The 15,763-nt window shown below is 40.2% G+C and overlaps 1 protein-coding gene across 1 annotated transcript in view; it reads left to right on the top strand.

The window, feature by feature from the left end:
* The first annotated feature begins 3,280 nt into the window (after positions 1-3,280).
* The window catches only part of LOC106574313 (alpha-1,6-mannosylglycoprotein 6-beta-N-acetylglucosaminyltransferase A), a 117,833-nt gene continuing 105,350 nt past the window's right edge, over positions 3,281-15,763 (top strand). Inside the window, exon 1 of the mRNA XM_014150150.2 lies at positions 3,281-3,474. The gene's annotated coding sequence lies outside the window, so the exon portion shown is untranslated. The remainder of the gene's footprint in view (positions 3,475-15,763) is intronic.

Raw genomic sequence — 15,763 nt, 5'->3', positions numbered from 1 at the left:
TGAGGCTCTGAGCCATGAGTCATTATTGCATTGAGGGAGAATATGCAGCAGAGATGGTTAGTGGCCATAGTCAGGGGCGAAAATCTGATATCAACTTTGGAGGGGACAATTACATTAAATTTTCTCAAGAGCAATTCCTGAGGGGGACACCAAAAGTAGTGCTGTAACACATAGCCTACATTGTAATATGGTAAATGTATATTGAGGAACCAAAGAAATAAGGTGTTTGCCGTACTCCTAACTACCGGTACCCAAAACCACACAACTAATCACAACAGCAATACCATTGCCTTTAACAAATCTTAGTTCAGTCACCAGTTTAAGTTGAGAGTGGGGGTATCCATGGCATTTTCCAATTATGTTCCTATTTTACAAGTCAAAAAAATGGAGAACCTTTCATAATGTTGCCAAACAAAGACTCAACAAACTTACCTGAGACTCCCTATCTCTGCCAGTCTGTCCCTGCATATCTGTCCCCAACTCTGCTGTCTGTGTGCCATCTGTTGCCTGCTCTGCCTAATGACATCATTGTGAAACATTTCCATTAGAATTTCATTTCTTTCTTATGAACATTTTATCAACTAGTCTTTGAGATATTAGGCTACTAGGGTTCTTACTTTGCGTTTTGGTGTACTGAAAAATACTCTGATGTCCGTCTTTATTTTTCTACCTGGCTGGCTGGCTGGCTACACACACACACAGTGTGTAGGTTATTTACAGTAGGAGATGGGCTTCTATCATCTTATCTTTTATCATTCTATTTGGGCTTCGATCTAAAAGGTAGCTAGCAAATGTGAAACGGATTAAAATGACAAGAGTTGACAGCTGTATGAGTTCACCATTTACACAACATATGCTGCAACCTTTTGTAATTTTAATAGTTTGTTTCATATTGGCTGGCTTCCAACAATAGCTGAATTTGCAAAGCTAGCGAGCACCAATTCCGTTTCAGTGGTGTTTGCTATAATCTTTGCTACCCGGGTTAAATAAAGGTGAAATAAAATAAATAAATAAAAGTTCCCTTGTGACAATTTAGCTTTTGCAACGAGACCATTAAATATATTTAAGACAATGGTAGAAGAGAGTGTAGTTCTGTTCAGTTTGGACTTCAGTTTATCGCTAACCTTATCGCAGGGACTTTGAAGCACTAACTTACATCATCTGCATGCTGATCTTGGAATAGATTGACGATAGCAAAGATTCCATCTTTGACGAGGCCACATAAATGGAATAGGTACTAGCTAGCTTAATAGTTAATATTTGCGCGCTAGCTCTGCATATTCAGCTAGTGTGTGTGCGCGATTGACTGGATTAACCTCACTTCAGTTACGTTCATTGAGTGCCTTTCAGACAGTAGATACGACCCCTCTGTTACCTTGCCAACTAAGGAACTGGCAGTGGATCAAAACATTGTGAGGCAAAGGGTGGGGGTCGCAATCTTTGAAACTTAAAAACGCGCTATTAAGTGTCTATAATCAGCACAATTGCTTTCATTGCGTATTATTAATATTATTTAAATTACATAGTTATGTTTCAGTGATATATTGGGGGGGACAAATCATATTTTTCCAAGGATGGGGGGGTCGTGTCCCCCCGTCCCCCCCGGGATTTCTGCCCCTGGCCATAGTAGCATTAACATTCCAATGGGACCCAGTTTCCGACAGGTTAACTTGCTGGTAGCTACCAGTTGATACAGTAGGTGCTCTACTTTACACTTAGTTTGGATTAGATTGAATTTTGGTAACACTTTACTTAAAGCATTTAATGCATTGTGATGCAGTTATAATGCAATGTAAGACTTGTCATAAAGAGCATGTATGACTCCCTAATAATGTCTTATCATAATCATCTCCTAATGATCCTGACGAAATGCTGTCCATTTTGAGTAAGGTGCATTAGGCCTACACCTGCAGGCTTTATTTGGTGCCTCTTTGGATTTCAATGGAAAGTACAAGACATTCTCCTCTCAAATTTGAGAGGGGCCTCTTCATAGAAGTATGTCTTTGACTCAAGAAGGGCAAAGACATTATGAAATCCCCTGATACAATAATTCTGAGCTTTGGGAGGGGGCTTATCTGTAATTTATACTTCCTTTGAAGATGGAGCGCTTTCATAATGCGGTCCACAGCCTTACAATTAGAATATCAATGTGATATGGATGGGTTGTCAATGTCTGGGCCTGGGGGACTGGTGTATTAGTGGAATTTTGGGAATGCTCCCCACATTTTTTTAAACTAACCATCATCAAAATCAAAAATTTTAAGCAAATCTAAAATAATCTTGTAATAAACTAGTTTGAATATCAATGTGTGACTTGCTATGGATTAGATAAGAGAGTAGGCCAGGAATGTTGCTGTATTTTGGCAGGAAAATATCAAATTTGTGTTTATTAATATAATATATTGAACTCTTTTCACTGTTAATATTCTTAAGTGGGCAGAGCCAATCATAAATGTTGTTTGTGATAGACTTCTATCAAATCATAATCATTCAAATCAATGCACTAATTTAAAGGCTGGACAAGTAATCTACAAACCTATAGCCTATTATCAACCAGGTGACGGTAAAGGAGGGTTGGTGTGCCATTTCACATCCTGTTATTAAAAAACCTTTCCCTCACATGTTCTAATTCATGTCCCCATAATATTGGCATAATAAACTGTTCTGTGGATACCCTCTAGTGGGCCTCTCAAATCAACAGTTTTGATTTCTTTAAACTCTATCAGACAAAGTAGATGATCATTTCTGAATCAAGTGACTCACCCAATGTAGCACCCAGTGTGTGACATAAGTGAGAAGTGAACAACGGTGACTAACTCTTACTTTCAGTATACAAAAGGCCAGCAGATGGCAGCAATCACTAAGCTTGTCTTTTTTCTTTCGTTCACCTTTTTAAGGGAGAATGGTGATTTTTGTTGTCATAAAACACTACGCAGCCTTGGGATTGGGCTGCTGTGTAGATTCGGCTACTTATAATGAACATATCATGAAAGCAAGAAAACTGAAAATAATATATAGTTTCAGTTATCATGGAATTATTGACCACATAAATAGTTTATGCATATCGTTTTCCCCTATTTGTGTTATCTTTAGGCCCGCAAGTCCTTGCATGACACATGCAATTGGTACATAATCGCGTGTATGTAAATTATAAAATAAACATGGTTCTAAATATGAATAAAATTGCACCGATGTAACATGTAATACAATGTATGCTTAGAATTTTCCCATAAAGGTAAATATTGCTCTCTCTTTTTTTCCAGGAGATGTCAATATTCAGAGGATCCCTAAATAGCCTTTGCGTTAGGACAAGGTGCTGGAAGTGGCAGAGCGAAAGAAAAGACTCGAGCGGAAAATCATAGCAAGCTACAGTAACTGTCCATTCATACGGAATCCTGTAGCATCTGTTATCATATGAGTATAAAACAAAACCTGAGCCCTGAAGTGAATTTGGAGCACTCTACTATCCGAAAGGTAAGATGTAATATAATTTCACAACATAGCATTCTCATTGCAGATACGCAGTATTCTCCCAATCTCACTACGAGCGACTTGTCACTGCGGTTAGAAGTGCTGCTCAATGACGGAAAGATGACCAAAAAGCCAGACTCATACCTAGCTAGCTATTTCAGTTTGTTCGCGTTTCATGTCATATCTCTCGTTAACAGCCATTACAGTAATGTTATTGTTAGTTCCCTGAGTAGCAAGCTAGCTAGCTAACGTTAGTTGGCTAGCCAGCCGAGAAACTACTGCATGTGACAGCTAGCGCGAGCTAGTAAAGAATCGCATACCGCAGCGCTAATAATCAATCTGACCTGTCATAACAATACAATGGTTAGCCTGTCAGCGAGTCAGCTAACCTGGTAGTTTAAAACCGTTGAAATGCAAACATATTGGCTTCCTTTTGCTAGCCCTAAAAACATAGTGTCTAGTTATGAACAGGGCTACTTCCTTTCTTGCAAAAATTGTATTGTCGATTATATCAGTGCGCGGTCAGACGAGAGTAGCTAGCTAGCCATGTTATAGCCTACCTGTCATTGACAGTTTATTGCAGCAACAATAATAAACCAGCCAGTTGTTGTCAACAGATGTCTTTTGTTTCATGATGATACAGAATTATAGCTCTGGTTGCATTGATTTAATAATACTAATAATAATAATAATACCTGACATTTATTTTGAATTCGATCCTTGGCTTGATATGATAGAAGGGACAATACTCGCTATGTCGCTAGAATTGCTGTTTAAAATGTTTCTAGCTAGAGGTGTTAACCTCCCCCCCAATCGAATGAGTATGGATAATCTGTACGAATCTAAAATACATGGCTCCGGTTGACACTGCATGCATACAACTCCTAGTTTCAGGAGTTGTAGCTCCCACCTGTCATTAAAAAAACAATCTATATCTCAACTTGATATGTACAGCCTATATCTTTTGATGGTCTTTTGACTATATTTGGATAATTTGCAGACTGTTTTTTATCCCCTTGGAAATAGTCCAGTGTACTCTAATTACAAACGTAGTCCACATTCTGTACAGTATACTCTAAGGAATTTGGCTCAGCTACAGGTGCCATGAAAACATTAAACATTCAGCTTTTGATGTTTAGTATCTTCTCTTGGAGGTTGGCTCTTTCTTATCCCCTTGGTAATGAAGACGTTTGATTAAGATGGAGGACTGACTGGCAGGTTTAATTGAGGTGATATTGGGTTTCTGATTCTGTTCACCTCACTGCTTAGCTTATTATCCTGACTATCAAACGGCCATTGGGACTGCAGTTAGCAGAGGTGAGCCGCTGGCTTCCTTACCTTTTATAAAGAGCTCTGTCAAGTGCCTTCGCTGCAGCTCTTGGGGAGTATAAATCTGCTTGAAAGGAGCTTTGCTCCAGTGGCATGCTTTGCTGCTGGCAAGATAAATCGTTGGGACTCCATCATTGGGCAAGGCTGGAGGTGATGGAGGGATGGGACGGAGGTGGGATTGCTGATGGTTTCGCCCAGAGCTGCGGAACACTAAGTCTCTCTGATTAAAGGGGTCCTGCTCCTCACAGCCTGTACATAACACACACACACACACACACACACACACACACACACACACACACACACACACACACACACCACTGCCCCCCCCTTTGTGCCACCAACTCACTGTGTTCGGCTCGAACTGACTTAGGCTAACACCGCCGTATAGCCTAATACAATCACCTTCTGTTTAAATGGTTGGGAAAATCCAAAGCTTCAGATTTTTTTAAGCCTCTGGTTTTCCTTGAAAAATGTCACATCGCTAGAGAATTCTGTATAGAGACGTAGGCTAATATTCGCTTCGAACGTGTTAGTATTTTTTAGAGGGATTGAAGATTGCCTCACCTTGGTGCTTGTTTTTGTATCAAAGAGATGAGCTGTTAATGACTCCTTTGAAGTGCAAGGTAGAGCTTGTAATTAAGCCTTTCATCACTTGATTAGGCTGTGGATTGAATCATATGTATCTCACTTTGTCAAGGCATATGGAAAAGCTTGGGCAAAATATACAGCAGTCAGTATTTTAACACTGGCTTGTATACTACACAACTTTCTATTAAACGCAAATAATTGCTTTGTTCAGCTTAGCCATGGAAGAACACAAATGGGAGCTTTTAACTTGGGACTGGATTTAATGCCTTCAATAGCACTGTTTATACCATATAAATAACCTAGTCATTCTATTTACAGTCATTCTACGTGGTCTTTGTTTATACAACATTGCAGATATCGTTCTGTCATTTCCTGGTTGCAAAAATGTTAATAGTTCCCCTAATTTCAGTTTATGTGCCAAAACAAGCAACTATAGTGTAGAGCCCTCAAACTCAACTCTGGCCCTCCAAGCCAGTTCACTGCTTTCTTCCATTGTTCGCGTCTAATCAGGGACTGATTTAGACCTGGCACACCAGGTGGGTGCAATTAATTATCAGGTAGAACAGAACCAGCAGGTTCCGGACCTCGTAGGGTAAAAGTTGAATACCCCTAGTGTAGAAAATCATTGTACCATCTAAACCGCTGTGAAATATCTCTTCCCATAACTACAAATATTGCATTTTCCACTGTTTTGAAAGTAAAAGTAAAAAACTAAAACTAGACTTAATAACGGGATGCATTGATATAGCGCACATAGAACAGATCTACCGCTTCTTAGACTTGCTTTCAATGACAATTACAGATTTGGTTAGGTCACACAAGAAGTGATACATTGCAGCTTTAAGGAAGTCTACCTCCTGTGTTACAGGTTGTGCTGCAGGACGGTTCAGTACTTGATAGGTTATCATGACATTCTGCTCCAGTCAAATGATTAATGTCCTAGCATCCATACTGAGATATAATGACACCTGGGATAAAGTGCTCTTCTGTTTCTGCTCTGGTGGATTTCAAACACAATCAGCAGACCAGGATATTAGCTGCTTTCTGAATCTCTGGGGATGAAGGGGGATGTATTGCTATGATTTAGTTAAATGGTCACTTGTTGCTATGCTCGTCCTGCTTAGGTTATTCCTTACATACAGACCAACAGTCCTGTGGCTATTACAGATAATCTTTATATTTAATTAACCTATCTTTCCAACGGCTGTGTGTTGGTTAAACGGATAGGCCTAACTTTTTGTAATCTGAAAGCCACAAGTCCACAAACGAAGGTTCCTCTGGGAAAAATAAAGTCAGTCTCAATTGTAACTATCATCTTAATACATAATGAATTCATGTTTCTGAGTATTGTTTTCTTCATCACTGTTGTTTTTGAGATGAGACACTTGCTTGGGAAAGCTTGACTGTGAAAATGAGTGCTTTACTGTGCCTACTAGTCCGGACAGTTTTACTGCCACTTGACCTGAACGGGTACTTGTGGGTTTGGGGTTAAGATGATCACTGTCTAGTACAGTATCCCAATCAGTTTAACCGCTCGGCTCTCCATAGGCTTACAGGAGTGAGCAGCAGAGTCGGTCAAGAAACCAGAGCCCAAGCGGGCGTCTGAAATGTGACTGCCCTAGGAGAGCGGCCGAGAGGAAACCATGTTTGATTTACTGTGCGCTGCAGTGCAGTCAATTGCCTCTTTATTCAGAGGAGGTGAAGAGAACAGAAACGCTCTGTTGGTACGCAACACACAGTAAGGGGTAAACAACCCACACAACTCTAACTCTGTGTTGGTGTGTAGGGTTGGGGCGATGTCAACCTTTGTCCTATTGTGATTATGTACTCATAAAACATTGTGATATACGATGCTATTGCCTCTAGTTTGAGGCAATAGCATCGTATATCACATTGGAGTGTCTAGTTTGAGAAACACACGCCTCAAAAGTCCTCAACTGGCAGCTTCATTAAATAGTACTCACAAAACACCAGTCTCAACGTCAACAGTGAAGAGGCGACTGCGATGCTGGCCTTCTAGGCAGAGTTGCAAAGAAAAAGCCATATCTCAGACGGGCCAATAAAAAGAAAAGATAAGATGGGCAAAAGAACACAGACACTGGACCTCTGCCTAGAAGGCCAGCACCCTGGATTTGCCTCTTCACTGTTGATGTTGAGACTGGTGTTTTGGGGGCACTATTTAATGAAGCTGCCAGTTGAGGACTTGAGGCGTGTGTTTCTCAAACTAGACACTAATGTACTTGTCCTCTTGCTCAGTTGTTCACTGGGGCCTCCCACTCCTCTTTCTATTCTGGTTAGAGCAAGTTTGCGCTGTTCTGTGACGGGAGTAGTACACAGCATTGTACGAGATGTTCAGTTTCTTGGCAATTTTTCGTATGGAATAGCCTTCATTTCTCAGAACAAGAATAGACTGACGAGTTTCAGAAGAAAGTCTTTGTTTCTGGCCATTTAGAGCCTGTAATCGAAACCACAAATGCTGATGCTCCAGATACTCAACTAGTCTAAAGAAGGCCAGTTTTATTGGTTCTTTAATCAGAACAACAGTTTTCAGCTGTGCTAACATAATTGCAAAAGGGTTTTCTAATGATCAATTAGCCTTTTAAAATGATAAACTTGGATTAGCTAACACAATGTGCCATTGGAACACATGAGTGGTGGTTACTGATAATGGGCCTCCATACGCCTATGTAGATATTAGAGGTCGAACGGTTATGATTTTTCAACGCCGATACCGATTATTGGAGGACCAAAAAAAGCCGATACCGATTTAATCGGCCAATTTTGAAATTTTTTAAATTTATTTTTTAATTTAAAAAAAAGTATTGATTTGTAATAATGACAATTACAACAATACTGAATGAACACTTATTTTAACTTAATATAATACATCAATAAAATCTATTTAGCCTCAAATAAATAATGAAACATGTTCAATTTGGTTTAAATAATGCAAAAACAAAGTGTTGGAGAAGAAAGTAAAAGTGCAATATGTGCCATGTAAAAAAGCTAACGTTTAAGTTCCTTGCTCAGAACATGGGAACATATGAAAGCTGGTGGTTCCTTTTAACATGAGTCTTCAATATTCCCAGGTAAGAAGTTTTAGGTTGTAGTTATTATAGGACTATTTCTCTCTATACGATTTGTATGTCATATACCTTTGACTATTGGATGTTCTTATAGGTACTTTAGTATTGCCAGTGTAACAGTATAGCTTCCGTCCCTCTCCTCGCTCCTACCTGGGCTTGAACCAGGAACACATCGACAAAAGCCACCCTCAAAGCAGCGTTACCCATGTAGAGCAAGGGGAAACAACTACTCCAAGTCTCAGAGCGAGTGACGTTTGAAACGCTATTAGCGCGCGCCCGGCTAACTAGCTAGCCATTTCCCATCGGTTACATCAGCCTAATGTTGGGAGTTGATAGGCTTGAAGTCATAAACAGCGCAATGCATTGCGAAGGGCTGCTGGCAAAACGCACGAAAGTGCTATTTTGAATGAATGCTTACGAGCCTGCTGCTGCCTACCACCGCTCAGTCAGACTGCTCTATCAAATCATAGACTTAATTATAACATAATAACACACAGAAACACGAGCTTTAGGTCATTAATATGGTCGAATCCGGAAACTATCATTTCGAAAACAAAACGTTATTCCTGTTACATTGCACAACCTTCAGTGTTATGTCATAATTACGTAAAATTCTGGCAAATTAGTTCGCAACGAGCCAGGCGGCCCAAACTGTTGCATATACCCTGACTGCGTGCAATGAACGCAAAATGACACAATTTCACCTGGTTAATATTGCCTGCTAACCTGGATTTCTTTTAGCTAAATAAAGCAGGTTTAAAAATATGTACTTCTGTGAATTGATTTTAAGAAAGGCATTGATGTTTATGGTTAGGTACAGTCGTGCAACGATTGTGCTTTTTTCGCAAATGCACTTTTGTTAAATCATCCCCCGTTTGGCGAAGTCGGCTGTCTTTGTTAGGAAGAAATAGTCTTCACAGTTTGCAACGAGCCAGGCGGCCCAAACTTCTGCATATACCCTGACTCTGTTTGCAAGAGAAGTGACACATTTTCCCTAGTTAAAAGAAATTCATTTTAGCAGGCAATATTAACTAAATATGCAGGTTTAAAAATATATACTTGTGTATTGATTTTAAGAAAGGCATTGATGTTTATGGTTGGAGCAACGTGTACCTAAGCGATTATATGCAACGCAGGACAGGCTAGATAAACTAGTAATATCATCAACCATGTGTAGTTAACTAGTGATTATGATTGATTGTTTTTTATAAGATAACTTTAATGCTAGCTAGCAACTTACCTTGGCTTCTTACTGCATTCGTGTAACCTCGTGGAGTGCAATGTAAAGCACGTGGTTAGAGCGTTGGACTAGTTAACCGTAAGGTTGCAAGATTGAATCCCTGAGCTGACAAGGTAAAAATCTGTCGTTCTGCCCCTGAACAAGGCAGTTAACCCACCGTTCCTAGGCCGTCATTGAAAATAAGAATGTGTTCTTAACTGACTTGCCTAGTTTAAAACGGCCAAATCGGCGTCCAAAAATACCGATTTCCGATCGTTATGAAAACGTGAAATCGGCCCTAATTAATCGGCCATTCCGATTAATCGGTCGACCTCTAGTAGATATTCCATAAAAAATCTGTCGTTTCCAGCTACAATAGTCATTTACAACATTAACAATGTCTACACTGTATGTCAGATCAATTTGATGTTATTTTAATGGACAAAAAACAACAAGGACATTTCTAAGTGACCCCAAACTTTTGAACGGTTGTGTGTGTGTGTGTGTGTGTGTGTGTGTGTGTGTGTGTGTGTGTGTGTGTGTGTGTGTGTGTGTGTGTGTGTGTGTGTGTGTGTGTGTGTGTGTCGGACTGTGGTGCTGTGTTGAGCCAGGCATGGGCAAGAGGCCAGTGGCAGGATGGTGGTGCCCACTCTGCTGGCAGGCTGTGGCCAGCAGCCCTGCCTGGCTGGTGAGGTGACCTTCACAAATTGGTCATGGTGCTGCGCCCGCCTGCGTCACGTGTGTGTGGTGCCAACCGCTTGAGAGCAGAGACTGCTGGGAAATGGTAGCTCAGCCGATGAAGGGGAGGGCAGGTGGGAACTGGAGCTTATTCAGTGTGCTACAATAAGCCTAGCACTTCGCAGGTAGAAATGCAGGCCTAATGACGAGAGCTAACGAATAGGCCTATGCCTTATTCTACATGACAGATACTCATGGCCGTTCTACACCAGTGCATTTCTATCTGAATCATCTGTAACTGCACTCTCCTTCTGAGGAAATGGTGATCTCTCTCACTCGCTCTCTCACTCAGCACCAACGCTGTCATGTTAAGCTCAGCGTGGGTGTCCGGGAACAACCTGTTTTGATTGTCTCACTGATCATGCTCAGTATTAAATTACCCATCCCGTGCCATAGTGTTGCTGTTTTGTCTTCAAAGGACACAATGCAGTTGTCTGGTTAAACCAGACTGAAGTTAAATACGCAGTGGCTTTTCTGGTCGTAGAGTTGTTTGCTACAACACCTTGCTGAAAAACAAGAAGCAGCAAAGTTTCATAACTTTGTAAAAAATTAACATTACCGATGAAACAGACTCAACAGCACGTGTCATCTTTATGAATGCCTGGACATACAGTCTTTAGTCAGATGTTCGTTCCACAACACAAAATTCTGAACTGGATAGTTTTTCCTCCTCTCGTCTCTCCTTATATTGGCTGTTAAATGTAAACCAGGCTTTCTTTTACTTTGCTGCTTTTGGGTAAAGTTTGTCGACTTGAATATGAAGTGTATATACACTACCGATCAAAAGTTTTTTAGAACACCTACTCATTCAAGGGTTTTTCTTTATTTTTACTATTTTCTACATTGTAGAATAATACTGAACATCAAAACTATGAAATAACACATGAAATCATGTAGTAACTAAAAAAGTGTTAAACAAATCAAAATATATTTTTATATTTGAGATTCTTCAAATGGCCACCATTTGCCTTGATGACAGCTTTGCACACTCTTGGCATTCTCTCAACCAGCTTCATGAGGTAGTCACCTGGAAAGCATTTCAATTAACAGGTGTGCCTTCTTAAAAGTTCATTTGTGGAATTTCTTTCCTAATGCATTTGAGCCAATCAGTTTTGTTGTGACAAGGTTAGCGGTGATATACAGAAGATATTTGGTAAAAGACCAAGTCCATATTATGGCAAGATCAGCTCAAATAAGCAAAGAGAAATGACAGTCCATCATTACTTAACCTCTCTAGGCTAGGCGGGACGAATTCGTCCCACCTACGTAACAGCCACTGCCAGCCTGTGGCGCGATTTTCTAAACCTTAAAAATCCTATTACTTCAATTTCTCAAACATATGACTATTTTACAGCCATTTAAAGACAAGACTCTCGTTAATCTAACCACACTGTCCGATTTCAAAAAGGCTTTACAACGAAAGCAAAACTTTAGATTATGTCAGCAGAGTACCAAGCCAGAAATAATCAGACACCCATTTTTCAAGCCAGCATATAATGTCACCAAAACCCAGAAGACAGCTAAATGCAGCACTCACCTTTGATGATCTTCATCAGATGACAACCCTAGGACATTATGTTATACAATACATGCATGTTTTGTTCAATCAAGTTCATATTTATATCAAAAAACAGCTTTTTACATTAGCATGTGACGTTCAGAACTAGCAAACTTCCGGGAATTCGCTAACATTTTACTAAATTACTCACGATAAACGTTCACAAAAAGCATAACAATTATTTTAAGAATTATAGATACAGACCTCCTCTATGCACTTCGATATGTCCGATTTTAAAATAGCTTTTTGGTGAAAGCACATTTTGCAATATTCTAAGTACATAGCCCAGGCATCACGGGCTCGCTATTTAGACACCCGGCAAGTTTAGCACTCACCATAATCATATTTACTATTATAAAAGTTTGATTACCTTTTGTTGTCTTCGTCAGAATGCACACCCAGGACTGCTACTTCAATAACAAATGTTGGTTTGGTCCAAAATAATCCATCGTTATATCCGAATAGCGGCGTTTTGTTCGGTGCGTTCCAGACACTATCCGAAATAGTAAAGAAGTGTCGCGCACATGGCGCAATTCGTGACAATAAAATTCTAAGTATTCCATTACCGTACTTGAAGCATGTCAACCGCTGTTTAAAATCCATTTTTACGACATTTTTCCGTAGAAAGCGATAATATTCCGACAGGGAATCTCCTTTTCGGCAAACAGAGGAAAAAATCCCAAAGGCGGGGCGGTCGGGGTCACGCGCATAAGCCAGTGTCCCTTGATCGGCCACTTGAGAAAGGCGATAATGTGTTTCAGCCTGGGGCTGGAATGACGACATTCTGTTTTTTCCCGGGCTCTGAGCGCCTATGGACGACGTGGGAAGTGTCACGTTAGAGCAGAGATCCTTAGTAAATGATAGAGATGGAAAAGAAGTTCAAGAAATGGTCAGACAGGCCACTTCCTGTAAAGGAATCTCTCAGGTTTTGACCTGCCATTTGAGTTCTGTTATACTCACAGACACCATTCAAACAGTTTTAGAAAATTTAGGGTGTTTTCTATCCATATGTAATAAGTATATGCATATTCTAGTTACTGGGTAGGAGTGGTAACCAGATTAAATCGGGTATGTTTTTTTATCCAGCCGTGTCAATACTGCCCCCTATCCTAAACAGGTTAACCTGTTAGGGCTAGGGGGCAGTATTGACACGCCCGGATAAAAAACTTACCCGATTTAATCTGGTTACTACTCCTGCCCAGTAACTAGAATATGCATATAATTATTGGCTTTGGATAGAAAACACCCTAAAGTTTCTAAAACTGTTTGAATGGTGTCTGTGAGTATAACAGAACTCATATGGCAGGCCAAAACCTGAGAAGATTCCATGCAGGAAGTGGCCTGTCTGACAAGTTGTTTCATCTTGGCTCTTTTTATTGAAGACTGAGGATCTTTGCAATAACGTGACACTTCCTACGGCTCCCATAGGCTCTCAGAGCCCGGGAAAAAGCTGAACGATATCGAGGCAGCCTCTGGCTGAAACACTTTATCGCGTTTGGCAAGTGGCCGATCAGAGTACTATGGGCTTAGGCGCGTGCCCGAGTCGACCGAATGCTTTATTTTCTTTCGTCTGTTTACCTAAACGCAGATTCCGGTCGGAATATTATCGCTTTTTTATGAGAAAAATGGCATAAAAATTGATTTTAAACAGCGGTTGACATGCTTCGAAGTACGGTAATGGAATATTTAGAAATTATTTGTCACGAATTGCGCCATGCTCGTCACCCTTATTTACCCTTTCAGATAGTGTCTTGAACGCACGAACAAAACGCTGCTGTTTGGATATAACTATGGATTATTTTGAACCAAACCAACATTTGTTATTGAAGTAGAAGCCCTGGGAGTGCATTCTGACGAAGACAGCAAAGGTAATAACATTTTTCTTATAGTAAATCTGACTTTGGTGAGTGCTAAACTTGCTGGGTGTCTAAATAGCTAGCCCTGTGATGCCGGGCTATCTACTGAGAATATTGCAAAATGTGCTTTCACTGAAAAGCTATTTTAAAATCGGACATATCGAGTGCATAGAGGAGTTCTGTATCTATAATTCTTAAAATAATTGTTATGCTTTTTGTGAACGTTTATCGTGAGTAATTTAGTAAATTCACCGGCAGTGTTCGGTGGGAATGCTAGTCACATGCTAGTCACATGCTAATGTAAAAAGCTGGTTTTTGATATAAATATGAACTTGATTGAACAAAACATGCATGTATTGTATAACATAATGTCCTAGGGTTGTCATCTGATGAAGATCATCAAAGGTTAGTGCTGCATTTAGCTGTGGTTTGGGTTTATGTGACATTATATGCTAGCTTGAAAAATGGGTGTCTGATTATTTCTGGCTGGGTACTCTGCTGACATAATCTAATGTTTTGCTTTCGTTGTAAAGCCTTTTTGAAATCGGACAGTGTGGTTAGATTAAGGAGAGTCTTGTCTTTTAAAATGGTGTAAAATAGTCATATGTTTGAAAAATTGAAGTTTTTGCATTTTTGAGGTTTTTTGAATAACGCGCCACGGGATTACACTGGCTGTTACGTAGGTGGGACGATTTGGTGCCACCTACCCTAGAGAGGTTAAGACATGAAGGTCAGTCGATACGGAAAATTTCAAGAACTTTGAAAATTTCTTCAAGTGCAGTCGCAAAAACCATCAAGCACTATGGCTCTCATGAGGACCGACACAGGAATGGAAGCCCCAGAGTTGCCTCTGCTGCAGAGGATACGTTCGTTAGAGTTACCAGCCTCAGAAATTACAGGCCAAATAAATGCTTCAGAGTTCAAGTAACAGACACATCTCAACATCAGCATCTCATTCACTGTGTGAATCAGGTCTTCATGGTCGAATTGCTGCAAAGAAACCACAACTAAAGGACACCAATAAGAAGAAGAGACTTGTTTGGGCCAGGAAACACGAGCAATGGACATTAGACCGGTGGAAATTTGTCCTTTTGGTCTGATGAGTCCAAATTTGAGACTTTTGGTTCCAACCGCCGTGTCTTTGTGAGAGATGGTGTGGGTGAACGGATGATCTCCGCATGTGTATTTCCCACCTTAAAGCTTGGAGGAGGTGTTATGGTGTGGGGGTGCTTTGCTGGTGACATTGATTTATTTAGTATTCAAGTCACACACAACCAGCATGGCTACCGCAGCATTCTGCAGTGATACACAATTTTACCAAGAAGGAGTGATGGAGTGCTGCATCAGATGGCCTGGCCTTCACAATCCCCGACCTCAACCAAATTGAGATGGTTTGGGATGAGTCGGACCGCAGATTGAAGGAAAAGCAGCTAACTAGTGCTCAGCATATGTGGGAACTCCTTCAAGACTGTTGGAAAAGCATTCCAGGTGAACCTGGTTGAGAGAATGCCAAGAGTGTGCAAAGCTGTCATCAAGGCAAAGGGTGGCTACTTTGAAGAATCTCAAATATAAAATATATTTAGATTTGTTTGACTTTTTTGGTAACATGATTCCATGAGTGTTCATAATTTTGATGTCTTCACTATTATTATACAATGTAGTAAAAAGAAAGAAAGACCCTTGAATGAATAGGTGTTCCAAAACTTTTGACCAGTAGTGTATTAAAAATATATATATTTTTTTTTCATGACTGTCTATATCCATATTCGTCAGTTACACTATTATACTAAAACTGTCACATTCCTAGGCCTACAGTACATGATGATAAGATATTTTGTCCAAAGGATAAACTGATTCAATTGATATAAAGACTAGAGCCCGACTGATGAATCGGTTCCAGAGATTAAATCGTCGA

This window comes from Salmo salar, chromosome ssa16 (genome assembly GCF_905237065.1).
Source record: "Salmo salar chromosome ssa16, Ssal_v3.1, whole genome shotgun sequence".
In the NCBI taxonomy this organism is placed as follows: domain Eukaryota; kingdom Metazoa; phylum Chordata; class Actinopteri; order Salmoniformes; family Salmonidae; genus Salmo; species Salmo salar.
The sequence above is the reverse complement of the archived record's forward strand: the minus strand, read 5'-3'. Positions and strand labels throughout refer to the sequence as shown.